This window comes from Sus scrofa, chromosome 5 (genome assembly GCF_054392235.1).
Source record: "Sus scrofa isolate SSC_HxYL_T2T_F1_AM1 chromosome 5, Sscrofa_HxYL_maternal_Yorkshire_Landrace_v2.0, whole genome shotgun sequence".
NCBI lineage: Eukaryota > Metazoa > Chordata > Mammalia > Artiodactyla > Suidae > Sus > Sus scrofa.
Window position 1 is genome coordinate 23,509,550 of NC_139387.1, and position 15,183 is coordinate 23,524,732.

Sequence of the window (15,183 nt, forward strand, 5' to 3'; positions counted from 1 at the left end):
CCACAAATCACAAATGCTGGAGTGGGTGTGGAGAAAAGGGTACCTTCCTACACTGTTGGTGGGAATGTAAATTGGTACAACTGTGGAAAATAGTATGGAGGTACCTCAGAAAACAAAATATAAAACTACCATATGACACAGCAATCCCACCCTTAGGCATATGTCTGGACAAAACTTTCCTTGAAAAAGATACATGCACCCATAGGTTCATTGCAGCACTATTCACAGTAGCCAAGACATGGAAACAACCCAAATGTCCATTGACAGATGAATGGATTAAGAAGATGTGGTATGTATACACAATGGAATACTACTCAGCCATAAAAAAGAACAAGATAATGCCATTCACAGCAACATGGATGGAACTAGAGACTCTCACACTAAGTGAAGTAAGTCAGAAAGAGAAAGCCAAATACCCTATGATATCACTTATATCTGTAATCTAATACATGGCACAAATGAACCTTTCCACAGAAAAGAAACTCATGGACTTGGAGAACAGGCTTGTGGTTGCCAAGGGGGAGGGGAAGGGAGAGGGATGAATGGGGAGCTTGGAGTTAATATATGCAAACTTGCATTTGGAGTGGATAAGCAATGAGATCCTGCTGTATAGCACAGGGAACTATATCTAGTCACTTGTGATGGAACATGATGGAGGATAATGTGAGAAAAAGAAAGTATATACATATGTTTGACTCTATCACTTTGCTGTACATTAGAAAATTGACAGAACACAGTAAACCAGGTATAATGTAAAAAATAAAAATCATTTTAAAAAGTAAATAAGTAACCATTTCATACTGCCCTCTCAATTTTGGGGGTGGGTCACAATCAAGTTAATGATATTGTAAGTTATTGCCTACTAGGAACTTGAGAGAGGTTCCTGTTTGAAGTAAACCTTCTCACCAGTAGAACTGGACATATTGTACCATGGAATTAGAATATCTGAAATTCTTATTGGCATTAAATGTTTTCATTTTAAAGCATTTCTAGTTCTCATTGGGAGAATATCCCTCCAGTTCTGTACTTAAAGCAAATCATGGGGTTCTCTTTCATTCTCTGTTTTCTGGACTTTCTCTTTTCGTCTATTTACTTTAAAAAAATTAATTTGTATGAACTTCCTGAAATCAATCTCCAGAGACCATTTCTTTTTCTTCCCTCTTTTATTTCAATTAATCACATTGTGTCTCTTACAAGTGGAATGATAAAAATGTGGCTTCAGTTAATGTACAGTTGGAAGCAATAATTCTTTTTTATAAATTTGGATTCCTTTCATCTTAAAGATTTCCTAAAGTATCTTTTCAGTTAGAGTACTGTATTTTCATTTAGAAATTTTATGATATTTATTCCATTGAAATGTATAAGTTTAAAAAGGCAGAAAATGAATATTATCTGACCTAAAGAGGTTTCTAATTTAATTATCCTTAATATCTGGGTCTCACAATTTTAAATGAGTGTGAGTAAAAGTGGAAGATATTAGTGGATGAATATAATTTCTGTTTGCATATTTGTTTGGGACCCTTCAACAGAAAAGCACTGGAATTACATTTCCTCTTGAAATAATTGAGTATTTTATAAAAGGATAAATATTCATAATTATTTTGACTCATTGTTTCTGTCACATTCCCACAGAGGAAAAATTGGTCACTATATCCTGGATAGGGTAAGTTACTTAAAATTTGGAATAAATACCAAGATCATAAATGAAAAAAAATATTTTAAGTAGAGGTCAAGTGATTTCCACTGACTTTTGAAACTCAGTTCATGTTTTCTTATATATAGAGGCAATATGTAATAATTCTTGATAAGAGGCAATTGATTATGAGAAAACTAATGTATTGAGACCAAAGAAAGAGATAATTAAATGAAATAAAATAAAATGGAAAGGAATCACTAGGATAAAATCATTAATGGTATCTCTTATGGTATATCAATCATAGAAGAATATATGTAATTGTTATTTTTATGAGCTTCATATATTTAAAGAGTCTTTTGATGAGTTAAGGATTTTTTATTTTTTTATTTTTATTTTTTTAATTTATTTTTTTTTACTTTTTTATTACTTAAATGAATTTATCACATCTGTAGTTGTATAATGATCATAACAATCCAATTTCACAGGATTTCCGTCCCACAGCCCAGGCACATCCCCCCACCCCCCAAACTGTCTCCTCCAGAGACCACAAGTTTTTCAATGTCTGTGAGTCAGCATCTGGTCCGCAAAGAAGTTCATTGTGCCCATTTTTTAGATTTTACATGTCAGTGAAAGCATTTCATGTTGGTGTCTCATTGTATGGCTGACTTCACTTAGCATGATAGTTTCTAGGTCCATCCATGTTGCTAAACATGCTGGTATTTCGTTCTTTTTAATGGCTGAGTAATATTCCATTGTATATATGCACTACATCCTCTGTATCCACTCCTCTGTCGATGGACATTTAGGTTGTTATCATGTCTTGGCTATTGAAAAGAGTGCTGCAATGAACATTAGAGTACATGTGATTTAAGAGTCATGGTTTTCTCTGGATAGATGCCCAGGAGTGGGAATGCTGGATCAAATTGTATTTCTCTGTTTAGTTTTCTGAGGAATCTCCATACTGCTTTCCACAGTGGTTGCACCAATTTACAATCCCACCAACAGTGTACTAGGGTTCCTTTTTCTTCACACCCTCTCCAGCACTTCTTGTTTGTAGACTTTTGGATAATGGCCATTCTGGCTGGAATAAGGTGGTGCCTCATAGTGGTTTTGATTTGCATTTCTCTAATAATGAGTGATGTTGAACATCTTTTCATGTGTTTCTCAGCCATCTGTATGTCTTCTTTGGAGAACTGTCTGTTTATATTTTCTGCCCATTTTTTGATGGGGTTGTTTGTTTTTTTGGTATGGAGCTGCAGAAGGTGTTTATGAATTTTGGAGATGAATCCCTTGTCAGTGGAGTCACTTGCAAAGATTTTCTTCCATTCTGTGGGTTGTCCTTTCATCTTCTTTAGGGTTTCCTTTGCTGTGCAGAAACTTTGAAGTTTGATTAGGTCCCATTTGTTTATTTTTATTTTTATTGTCAATACTCTGATAGGTGGATCTGAGAAGATGTTGCAGTCGTTTATGTCAGAGAGTGTTTGGCCTATGTTTTCCTCTAGGAGTTTGATACTGTCTGGTCTTATATCTAGGTCTTGAATCCATTTGGAGTTTATTTTTTGTGTATGGTGTTAGGGAATGTTCTAATTTCATTCTTTTCCATGTGGCTGTCCAGTTTTCCCAGCACCACTTATTGAACAAACTGTCCTTTCTCCATTGTATACCCTTGCCTCATTTGTCATAGATGAGTTGGCTGTAGGTGCATGGGTTGAATTCTAGGCTATCTATCCTGTTCCACTGATCTCTCTTACTGTCTTTGTGCCAGTACCATACAGTTTTGATGATCTTGCTTTGTAGTATAGTCTGAACTCTGGGAGCCTGATTCCTCCAGCTCCATTTTTCTTTTTTAGGATGTCTTTGGCTATTCTGGGTCTTTTGTGCTTCCAAACAAACTTGAAAATATTTTGTTTGAGTTCTGTGAAAAATGTCCTTGGTAATTTGATAGGGATTGCATTGAATGTGTAGATTGCCTTAGGTAGTATAGTCATTTGGATAATATTAAGTCTTCTAATCCAAGAGCAATTGTATATCTTTCCATCTATTTATGTCATTGTTGATTTCTTTCATCAGTGGCTTATAGTTTTCAGAGTACAGGTCTTTTGTTTCTTTAGGTAGGTTTATTCCTAGTTATTTTATAGTTTTGGATGCAATGGTAAATGGAATTGCTCCCCTAATTTATTTTTCTGCTCTTGCACTGTTAGTGTATACAAATGCTGTCAATTTCTGTGCATTAATTTTGTATCCTGTGACTTTGCTTAATTCATGGATGAACATGAATAGTTTTCTGATAGAGTCTTTAGGGTTCTCTAGGTGTAGTATCATGTCATCTGCAAATAGGGGTAGTTTTACTTCTTCCTTTCCAATGTGGATTCCTTTTATTGCTTTTACTTCTCTGATTGCCATGGCTAGGACTTCCAAAACTATGTTGAAGAGTAGTGGCAAGAGTGGATATCATTGTCTTGTTCCTGATTTCAGCAGGAATTCTTTCAGCTTTTCACCATTGAGAATGATGTTCGTTGTGGGTTTGCTATATATGGCCTTTATCATGTTGAGGTAGGTTCCCATTATGCCCACTTTCTGAAGGGTTTTGATCAGAAATGGGTGTTGGATTTTGTCAAAGGCTTGTTCTGCATCTATTGAGAGGATCATATGGTTTTTATTCTTCAGTTTGTTAATGTGGTGTATCACACTGATGGACTTGCGGATATTGAAGAACACTTGCATCCCTGGGATAAATCCCACTTGATCAGGATGTACAATTCTTTTAATGGATTTTTGGATGTGGTTTGCTAGTATTTTGTTGAGGATTTTTGCATCGATGTTCATCAGTGAAATTGGCCTGTAGTTTTCTTTTTTTGTGGTATCGTTGTCTGGTTTTGGTATCAGGGTGATGGTGGTCTCATGGAATGAGTTTGGGAGTTTCCCTTCCTCTGCAATTTTTTCAAATAATTTCAGGATAGGTGTTAGCTTTTTTCTAAATGTTTGATAGAATTTGCCTGTGAAGACATCTGGTCCTGGACTTTTGTGTGTTGGAAGTTTTTTAATCACAGTTTCAATTTCAGTTTTTTTGATTGGCCCATTCGTCTTTCCTTTTTCATCTTGGTTTAGTCTTGAAAGATTGTACTTTTCTAAGCATTTGTCCATTTCTTCTAGGTTTTCCATTTTATTGGCATATAGTTGCATATAGGAGTCTCTTATGATCCTTTGCATTTCTGTGGTGTCTGTTGTTACTTCTTCTTTTTCATTTCTAATTTTGTTGATTTGAGTCCTCTCATTTTTTGCTTGATAAGTCTGGCTAGGTGTTTATCAATTTTCTTGATCTTTTCAAAGAAGCAGCTTTTCGTTTCATTGATCTTTTCTATGGTTTTCTTTTTTCTATTTCATTGCTTTCTACTCTGATCTTTATGATTTCTTTCCTTCTACTAACTTTAGGTCTTGTCTGTTCTCTCTAGAGCTGCTTGAGATGTAAAATTAGCTTGTTTATTTGAGCTTTTTCTTGTTTCTTGAGGTGGGCTTGTATTGCTATTAACTTTCCTCTTAGAACGGCTTTTGCTCCATCCCATAGGTTTTGGAGTGTCATATCTTTGTTGTCATTTGCTGTTAGGTATTTTTTAATTTCCTCTTTGATTTCTTCATTGATCCATTGGTTGTTTAGTAGCATGTTGATGAGTCTCCACGTGTTTGTGTTTTTTGCAGTTTTTTTCTTGTTGTTAATGTCCAGTCGTATAGTGTTGTGGTCAGAAAAGATGCTTGATATGATTTCAATTGGCTTAAAGTTACCAAGGTTGGATTTGTAGCCCAGGATGTGATGAACCTTAGAGAGTGTTCCATGTGCACTTGAGAAGAATGTGTATTCTGTTGCTTTTGGATGGAATGTCCTATAAATATCTATGAAGTCCCTCTGGTTCAATGTATCATTCAGGGCCTGTGTTTCCTTATTGATTTTCTGTCTGGTTGATCTGTCCATTGCTGTAAGTGGGGTGTAAAAGTCCCCCACTATGATTGTGTTATTGTTGATTTGTCCTTTTAAGGTTTTTAGCAGTTGCCTTTTATTATTGTGGTGAACCTGTGTTGGGTGCATAGATATTTAAAATTGTTATATCATCTTCTTGGATTGATCCTTTGATCATTATGTAATGTCCTTCTTTGTCCCTTAAAATATTCTTCATTTGAAAGTCTATTTTGTCTGATATGAGTATTGCTACTCCAGCTTTCTTTGATCCCTGTTTGCATGAAATATTTTCTTCCTTCCTCTCACTATCAATTCGTATGTTTCCCTAAGTGAAGTGGGTCTCTTGAAGACAGCATATATATGGGTCTTGTTTTTGCATCCATTCAGCCAGTCTATGTATTTTGGTTGGGGCGTTTAGTCCATTCACATTTAAGGTAATTATTGATATGTATGTTCTTATTGCCATTTTATTGATTGCTTTAGATTTGCTTTTGCTCCTCTTTTTTCTTCCTTTTTCTCTTGTTCTTTTTGGCCTAGAGAAGTTCCATTAGTGTTTGTTGTAAAGCTGCTTTAGCGTTGCTGAATTCTCTCAGCTTTTGCTTATCTGTGAAGGTTTTGATTTCTCCTTCAAATATGAATGAGAGCCTTGCTGGGTAGAGGAATCTTGGTTGGAGGGTTTTTCCTTTCATCACGTTAAGTATATCATGCCACTCCCTTCTGGCCTGCAGAGTTTCTGCTGAAAAATCTGCAAATAACCTTATTGGGGTTCCCTTGAATGTTATTTGCTTCTTTTCCCTAGCTGCTTTCCAGATTTTCTCTTTGTCCTTAATTTTGGTCAGTTGGATTAATATTTGTCTCTGGGTGTTCCTCCTTGGATTTATTTTATATGGTACTCGTTGTGCTTCCTGGATTTGAGTGAGTGGTTCCTTTCCCATGTTAGGGAAGTTTTCGGCTATTATCTCTTCGAATATTTTTTTTGTCTCCTCTCTCTCTTCTCCTGCTGGCACCGCTATAATACGGATGTTGTTGCGTTTCACGTTGTCCCAGAGTTCTCTGAGACTCTCTTCATTTGTTTTCAATCTTTTTTCTCTTTTCTGTTCTGCATACGTAATTTCCACTCATCTGTCCTCCACCTCACTTATTCATTCTTCGGCCTCCTGTGTTCTGCTGTTAGCTGCTTCTAGTGATTTTTTTATTTCAGTTATTGTATTTTGCATCTCTTCTTGTTTAAGTTTGATATCTTGTATCTCTTTGGTCAGTGTTTCTTGTAAGTTATCCATCTTTTTTCTCTTTTCTGTTCTGCATCCGTAATTTCCACTCATCTGTCCTCCACCTCACTTATTCATTCTTCGGCCTCCTGTGTTCTGCTGTTAGCTGCTTCTAGTGATTTTTTTATTTCAGTTATTGTATTTTGCATCTCTTCTTGTTTAAGTTTGATATCTTGTATCTCTTTGGTCAGTGTTTCTTGTAAGTTATCCATCTTTGCTTCCAGTTGATTTCCAATGTTTTGCATCTTCTTCAGCATCAACAGTCTAAAGTCTTTTTCCTGGAGGCTGAGAATCTCCTCATTGCTTAGCTGATTTTCTGGGGTTTTTGCTTTCTCCCTCATCTGAGTTATAGTTCTCTGTCTTTTCCTTTTTATAGGTTTTTGGTGTGGTGACCTTCTTACAGATAATAGAGTTGTAGCCTCTCTAACTTCTGGTGTCTGCCCCCTTGTGGCTGAAGTCTGTATGGGGGCTTGGTGTAGGCTTCTTGATGGGAGGGGCTGATGCCTGCCCACTGGTAGTTGGAGCTGATTCTAATCCCTCTGGTGGGTGGGGCTTAGTCTCTGGATGGGATTAGAGGCAGCTGTGTGCCTAAGGGGTCTTTAAGTAGCCTGTTTACTGAGGGGTGGGGCTGTGATCCCACCTGGGTAGTTGTTTGCCCTGGGGCTTCTCAGCCTGACTGATGGGTGGGGACATATTTTCCCAAAATGGCCACCTCCAGAGAAAGGCACTGCTGGTGAATATTCCTGATAGCTTTGCTTTCAGTGTCCTTCCCTCACAAGCCATGTTCACTCCTGTTTTCCCAGGATGTCCTCCAAGTACTGCCGTCAGGTTTGACTCAGGTTCCCAGGGAGACTTTGCTTTGCCCTGGGACTCAGTGCACGTGAAAGTCTGTGTGTGCCTTTTAAGAATGGGGTCTCCGTTTCCCCAGTCCTTTGGAGCACATGTGCACAAGCCCACTGGCCTTCAATGCCAGATGCTCCAGGGCTCTTTCTCCCCATGTCAGTTCCCCACACATGAGAGTTTGATGTCCAACTCAGAACTTTCACTCCTGTAGGTGAGTCTCTGTGAACCAGTTAGTTTTCAGTCTGTGGAGCATCCCACCCAGGAGGTATATGGTTGTTTATATCATGAAATCGCCCCTCCTACCTCTTGATGTGGCCTCCTCTTTTTTCTTCTGGAGTAGGGTATCTCTTTTAAGGTTTCCGGTCCATTTGGGTGGAGATGGCTTAGCCTTTAGTTGTGAATGTTGTTGTTTTTAGCAGAGAAATTGAGCTCCAGTCCTTCTATTCTGCCATCTTAATCTCCCAGCCAAGGATTTTTTAAATAAACATTGCAAATTGATGCTGGTGTAATTTTCTAGACATTATAAAAACTTTCAGAAATTTAGGAAATAGACATAGTAAAGAAAAAGAGAATTACCATACAGTATAACTTAGTTCCAGAATGTAAAATATGGAACAGATGATTCTATCTAAAAATAACAAGCAAACAATCAAAAAATAAAAACAGAGCATGGCCAAGAACAGCAGACTTGGGGTTTCTGGGGATGGGTATTAGGGGAGGGATGCGCATTTTGGGGGTTTGGGAGATGAAAAATTTTATACCTGTAGTGGATAAGCAATGGGATCCTACTGTAGAGTACAGGGAGATATCTGTGATTGGGTCACTTTCGTGAACAACAGAACTTGAAACATTGTAAATAAACTATATGTTAATAGTAATAATAAATATAAAAATAAAAAGACATTTTAAGTAATATTTATGTTCTCTTTATTTAGAATATTTAAAGAGGAAGAAGCTTATTTGGAAGTGAGCAGCTAAAAGTTAAATTCTCTTTCAAGTTGAAATGGGGAGAAATAATTTAGTGTAGCTATAAAGGTAAATGTGGCTTAAGCAGACCAGCCATTTAGAAGATGTTTAAGTTAACCCATGATACAATTTTAGGTATACTTTGTCTTGTGAAATTGGGTCAAACTTTCAATCTTATTTACATTTCTGAATTATTTTTGTCTGCAGTTCCTAAGATGTCCTGTTAGATCAATGTTTGGAGATGTTTCTTTATTAAATAAGACTCAAAGTTGAAATGAAGAACCAGTCGGGAGAGTTAATGTTCATTCTCCTGGGACTGACTGATGACCCACAATTACAAATTATGATTTTTATATTTCTTTTTCTAAACTACATGTTGAGTGTGATGGGGAACTTATACTGTCATCCTTCTTATCTTGCTAGTTCCGTGTCTCAAGACTCCCATGTATTTTTTCCTTCAAAACTTTTCCTTCATGGAAGTTTCTTGAACTACCATCTGCATTACCAGATTCTTGATAAGCATCATGACTAAAGACACAATCACTTCCTACAATGGTTGTGCCTCTCAGGTTTTCTTCTTTCTTTTTTTCATTAGGTGTTACAGAATTTTACCTCCTGGCTGACTTGTCTTTTTTTTTTTTTTTTTTTTTGTATGTCTCCTCTTATTTTATTATTATTTTTAAATAGTTATTTCCCCAATACAATTTTTTTTCTACTGTACATGGTGACCCAGTTACAAATACATGTACATGTTCTATTTTCACACATTATCATGCTCCATCATAAGTGACTAGACATAGTTCCCAGTGCTACACAGCAGGATCTCATTGCTAATCCATTCCAAAGGCAATAGTTTGTATCTGTTAACCCCAAGCTCCCCAATCACCCCGCTCCCTCCCCCTCCCCCTTGGAAACCACAAGTCTGTTCTGCAAGTCCATGATTTTCTTTTCTGTGAAAAGTTTTTTTGTGCTTTATATTAGATTCCAGATAGAAGTGATATCATATGGTATTTGTCTTTCTCCTTCTGACTTACCTCACTCAGGATGAGAGTCTCTAGTTCCATCCATTTTGCTGCAAATGGCATTATTTTGTTCTTTTTTATGGCTGTGTAGTATTCCATTGTGTATATATACCACATCGTCCTAATCCAATCATCTGTTGATGGACATTTGGGTTGTTTCCATGTCTTGGCTATTGTGAATAGTGCTGCAATGAACATGCATGTGCCTGTGTATTTTTTAAGGAAAGTTTTGTCTGGATATGTGCCCAAGATTGCGATTGCTGGGTCATATGGTAGTTCTATGTATAGATTTCTAAGGTACCTCCATACTGTTCTCCATAGTGGTTGTACTAGTTTACATTCCCACCAACAGTGCAGGAGGGTTCCCTTGTCTCCACACCCCCAGCATTTGTTATTTATGTGCCTTATCTTTTGATTGTTATGTAGCAATCTGCAAACCACTACATTACCCAATCATTATGAACTAAAAAGTGTTACTACTTGTACTCAGATCATGGCAGCTGGCTTTCTGATTACCTTTTCACCACTGGTCTTGGAATTGAAATTGCAATTCTGTTCTTCCAAAGTAATTGATCACTTCATATGTGACAGTTATGTGACAGCACTTCCCCTGTGCTGCAGATTTCTTGCACAGACACTCATATCATAAAATTGATTTCACTTGTCTCTGCTAGTGTAACACTCACATTGCTGTTAGTGATTTTTTTCCTACACATATATTCTCAAAACCATTCCAAACATCCCCTCTGCCCAGAAAAAAACAAGGGCTTTTTCCATTTGTTCTTCTCACATGATTGTAAGTCTCCCTTACTTATGGCAGCTGTATCTTTATTTACATGAAGCCATCGGCAAAGGAAAGGGTGACTTTATCCAAAGGAGTAGCTGTTATCTATACCTCAGTGGCCCCTTTATTAAATCCCTTCATTTTCACTCTAAGGAACCAGCAAGTGAAACAAGCCTTCAAGGATATACTCCAAAAGATTTTCTTTTTTTTTAATAAATGAAAAAATTATAATAAAATCTTGGAGAAGAATTTAAATGTAAAAGTGTTATTCAATCTTTAGGTTTCCTTAATCTGACCTTCCGTTATTTAGCCTTCTCATAATGTTTTCACCAAGCCTTTCAGCACAATACACCTTTTCTTTCTATTGCTATTTATACTTAGTTCTCTTTATTTGTTATGATAGGAGTCTTTACTTCAAGTTGTCAACACAAATGTTAAATATCATTTACTCTACAACACATGGTACTAAATTCCAGAAGAAACATATTTTAATCACAAATTTACCATAAGAAAATTGTATAGACAGGAGTATAACAGCATGTACTATCTCTGGGGCTCTAGAAAGTACTTCAAATGCCACTGGCCAGTATCATAAGCCTGGTAATTCTGAGAATAGACTTTTGGACCAATCATCCAAGATTTAAACCAAGACCTATGTGTGAGCCCAAAACAAGACAAATCAAGTTTCTCATAATCTTTTGCTGCTCAGTGTTTCTAGTTACAATATAGGTGTCATGTATAATACTAAATTTAAAAGCTTACTTTGAGAATCAAATGAGATTCTATATTTATGGTGATTCTAGATCTGCATCTGGTCTAGAACCCTCAAGAAACAGTAGCTGCCCTGGAGGCAATGGTTGCCTTAATTGAGACAATATTCAAAAAGGGGAAAAAAAAAAAAAACAGGAGACTTCAAATCAAAAAACATGTACAGACTAAATCATACTCCACATTATCTGGTAAGTGTAACGTCCTGAAAATTGGAATGAATAGGAATCACCCACCAGGTTAGCTTTTTAAATGCAAAGTCCACATTCTCATCCATAAAATGTATTCTCATTTGCCTGGATGGAGCACAGTAGAGAAATACGATCTGTAGGTGATTATGAGGCAGGTGATTCGTTGAGAGATTTTGTTTGAATCTAAGAGTCTATGTGATCAGATTTTTATTTTAAAAAGATTGCTGTGATAACTCTATTGAGGATGGGTTTTTAGATGCTGGAGTTAGGAAGACAGCATTGAGAGCTAGTCTTGTAAATTCACTGAGTTATTTGAGAGGTAAAATGCAATAGAAAGGTAGCTGTTTCTGGAGATATTTTGGAGAACAAATTGGGGAAAACTCTTAAACACTTGGATGTATGGTATTAATGAAATTAGGCTTTTCAAAAAAAATTGTGTGTTTTTTGGACTTCTCATCTGCTTACTCCTACACAAACTCACTCATATTTTAAAACTTTTTAAGGGTATTATTGTTATCCTCTACAATTAAAAAAAAAAAAAAGACCTAGAAAGGAATCCTTAAAATATATAGGGTTCCATGGAGTTTACGTTGTGGCAAATCGGAAACAAATCTGACTAGGAACCATGAGGTTGCAGGTTTGATCCCTGGCCTCACTCAGTGGGTTAAGGATCTGGCATTGCTGTGAGCTCTGGGGTAGGTCACAAACATGGCTCGGATCTGGCCTTGCTGTGGCTGTGGTTTAGGCTGGCAGCTGTAGCTCCAATTTGATCCCTAGCCTGAGAAACTCCATGTGCTGCTAAGCAGCTCTAAAAAGCAAAAATTAAAAAAAAAAAGGAAAGAAAAATCTATCTATCTATCTAGCTAGCTAGCTATCCATCTATCCATCCATATAGGATTCCATATGACATAAGAGAAATATAAGTGAAAAATCCCTAAGGTGTTTGATGGTATAACTATTATCCATGTGGCCTTAATAGAAATAATTTAAGTTCAGATTGGAATTCTGATTCACATTTCAGTTTTTAAGCCAACTTATTATCCATCTGCTTTTTATGAAATGTGAGTTGGCCTTTTTATATTCAAGTCTGAAAGCCTCCATCCACAGAGAGTTTACTTTTTAAGAAGCTCTTAAAAAAAACTGCTAAACTATACATCATTGTAAATCAACTATTCCCCAATAAATCTTAAAAAAAAGAAAGAAAAAATCCTCCTAAAACCAAGACTAGTAGTCATTAAAAAAAGGCAAATCTAAACCACAATGGCACACCACTTCATAGCTACTAAGAGAATATATACACACACACCCACACACATATAAATAATAAAAAGTGTTGATGATGTACAGAATTTCTGGTGGAATGTAAAGTGGTGTAGTTATTTATAAGACAGTTTGGCAGTTCCTTAAAAAGCTAAATATTGAGTTACTGTACAATTAAATTATATTTCTAGGAATTGAAAACATTTACACAAAAACTTGTACAAAAATATTTATAGAAGCACCATGCATAATAGCTGAAAGGTGGACACATCTCAGATATCCTTTAAGGGATGAATGGATAAACAAAAGGTGGTATAGCCATACCAGGAGACATTATTTGGCCATACAAAGGAACTGCATGGATGAACCCTGAAAATATTTTTCTGGTGAAGAAAGTCAGACACAAAAGTCCACATATTATGTGATTCCACTTATGTAAAATGTCCTGAATAGACAAGTGTATAGAAATAGCAAGTAGATTAGAGGTTGTCTAGGTTTGTAGAGAGGGAAGGAAATGGCTCTTTCAGGAGGCGAACTTTCTTCTTGAGGATGAAGATTCTCTGGAATTATATAATAGTGATGCTTGCACAATGTGGAAAATATAGTAAAACTATTTTAAATAGTGTTTCACTTTAGGTGAAACTTTTGTTACATGAATTTTATCTGAAATAAAATACTGCCAAGGAAAATAATTTTTTCCCTCATGTCTTCAGAACTTCACTGAATTTTCCCAAGAAAATATCTGAGGATATTGACACAAGAGGAAAAGTAGAAGGATGTGTGAAACAATTTCATTTTATTGCATTATTCAGGATCCCTTTTCAGCCATCATTTGGCTTTAATGTGCTCTTTTTCTGTTCAGTACAGTTTGCAAGACTCATCTCATACTCTCATTTATTAGGTGCCACTGATCATTTTAACACTTTCAGATTTTTCCTAAGGTAGCTATGGATTAGGACCTGGTGTCTCATCTCCTTCCTTGGTAACCTAAAATAAACTAATTTTGTGGAGTTATCCTGAATTTGTCAGTTGAATATCATGGCAATTCTGAAAAAATCTTCAACTTTCTACACCTCTTTTTCCTCATCTTCTTTGTAACAGGAATGAGTAATAAAATTACCTAGACCATGGTTTTTTTGTTTTGTTTTGTTTTGTTTTAATGTCACTTAGAACAGTGCCTAGCAAAATTAAATAGGAATAAAGTAGTGATTATAAATGCAGTCACAAAAATTCTCTGGGCACACTGTAAATGGTTACTAAAGGACAAATTTTAATTTGTAATTTTTTTCTCTCAAAATTGATGCACTGCTTAAAATATACTTGTGAAAAACAAAACAAAACAAATGAAAGAAGATTATAGTTTCCTTGATAATATGTTTAAGGAAAAGTTTTCCAGTTTTTTTTAAGGCTATTTATTTCCTGTCTATACTTTTTTCTTGGAAGTGAGTCATTAGATAATCCATATCAAAGGAGGAAAAAGGGATAAATAAGACCCTATTTCTGGAAGAAGTATTTGCCGTTATCAAGCGGACTTCATCAGTAAGGAAGATGTGTTTCTCCTCTCACACTTATTTATATCACTATGGACTCATGTCCACAAATCATTACCCTTGAGACTTACACCTTAATAGGATATTTAAAATAATGTTTTCTAATTTGCCAATATGTGAAGAATTTTAAACCTTATTTTTTCCTCAGTGGTCTAGAACATATATTTCAAGATAACCTATGTCTACCTCAAAATCTGTTACTCCACTTCACATGAGGGGGAGAGAATTTATGACCATATAGTCCCAGTCCATCCCTCTCATCCATTTTGCCATTTTGCCAAATATTTCAATTTCCTATAGACATTTGATATATTATTATCATTGCTGCTTCTGTCACATATATTTTAGAGCAATTGAAAATTATATTTCCCCTTATTTTGTTCCAACTTTAAAGCTCTTTATTTCTTTGAGAACATTTAATTTTTTTACTTATTTTTTTTTGTTTTCATCCATGGGAAATCATTTCTTGTCAGGTACATTTGTTGACAATGCATTCCCTCAGTTTTAGCCTATCTCAGAAACTTTTTCTTTCTCATTTTTGTATGTGCAACTTTAGGTTATCACTCCATTGTCTTGGCTTGTATTGTTTCTGATGAGAATCCAGGCTTAAATGTTATTCTTGATCATCTGTATATAATATGGTTTTTCACTCTGAATGCCTTCAACATTTTTGCCTTGGTTTTTCATCAGTTTTAAATTGATGTGCCTATCTCCCCCCCCCCAACTTGTATTCTCTGAGCTTCTTCAATGTATATTTTGGCATTTGTCAATAATTTTGGAGAATTTTCAGTTATTTCTCTCTCTCCCTCTCTCTCTCTCTGAGTATAAAGAGAATAAAGACATTTAGATGGAACCCTACAGAACCAAGGATCCTGTAATTTAGGAACCAATCACAGGAGAAAACAGAAAAGAAATAAGAACTTATATGATCAGAGAAACACAT

General features: G+C 35.8%; 1 protein-coding gene and 1 pseudogene across 2 annotated transcripts in view; one reads left to right on the top strand and one right to left on the bottom strand.

The window, feature by feature from the left end:
• Positions 1–15,183, bottom strand: part of LOC110255239 (olfactory receptor 6C1-like) — a 371,689-nt gene that overhangs the window by 57,607 nt on the left and 298,899 nt on the right. The gene's annotated exons all lie outside the window — the stretch shown is intronic.
• Positions 8,369–10,691, top strand: LOC146403222 (olfactory receptor 6C6-like; annotated as a pseudogene).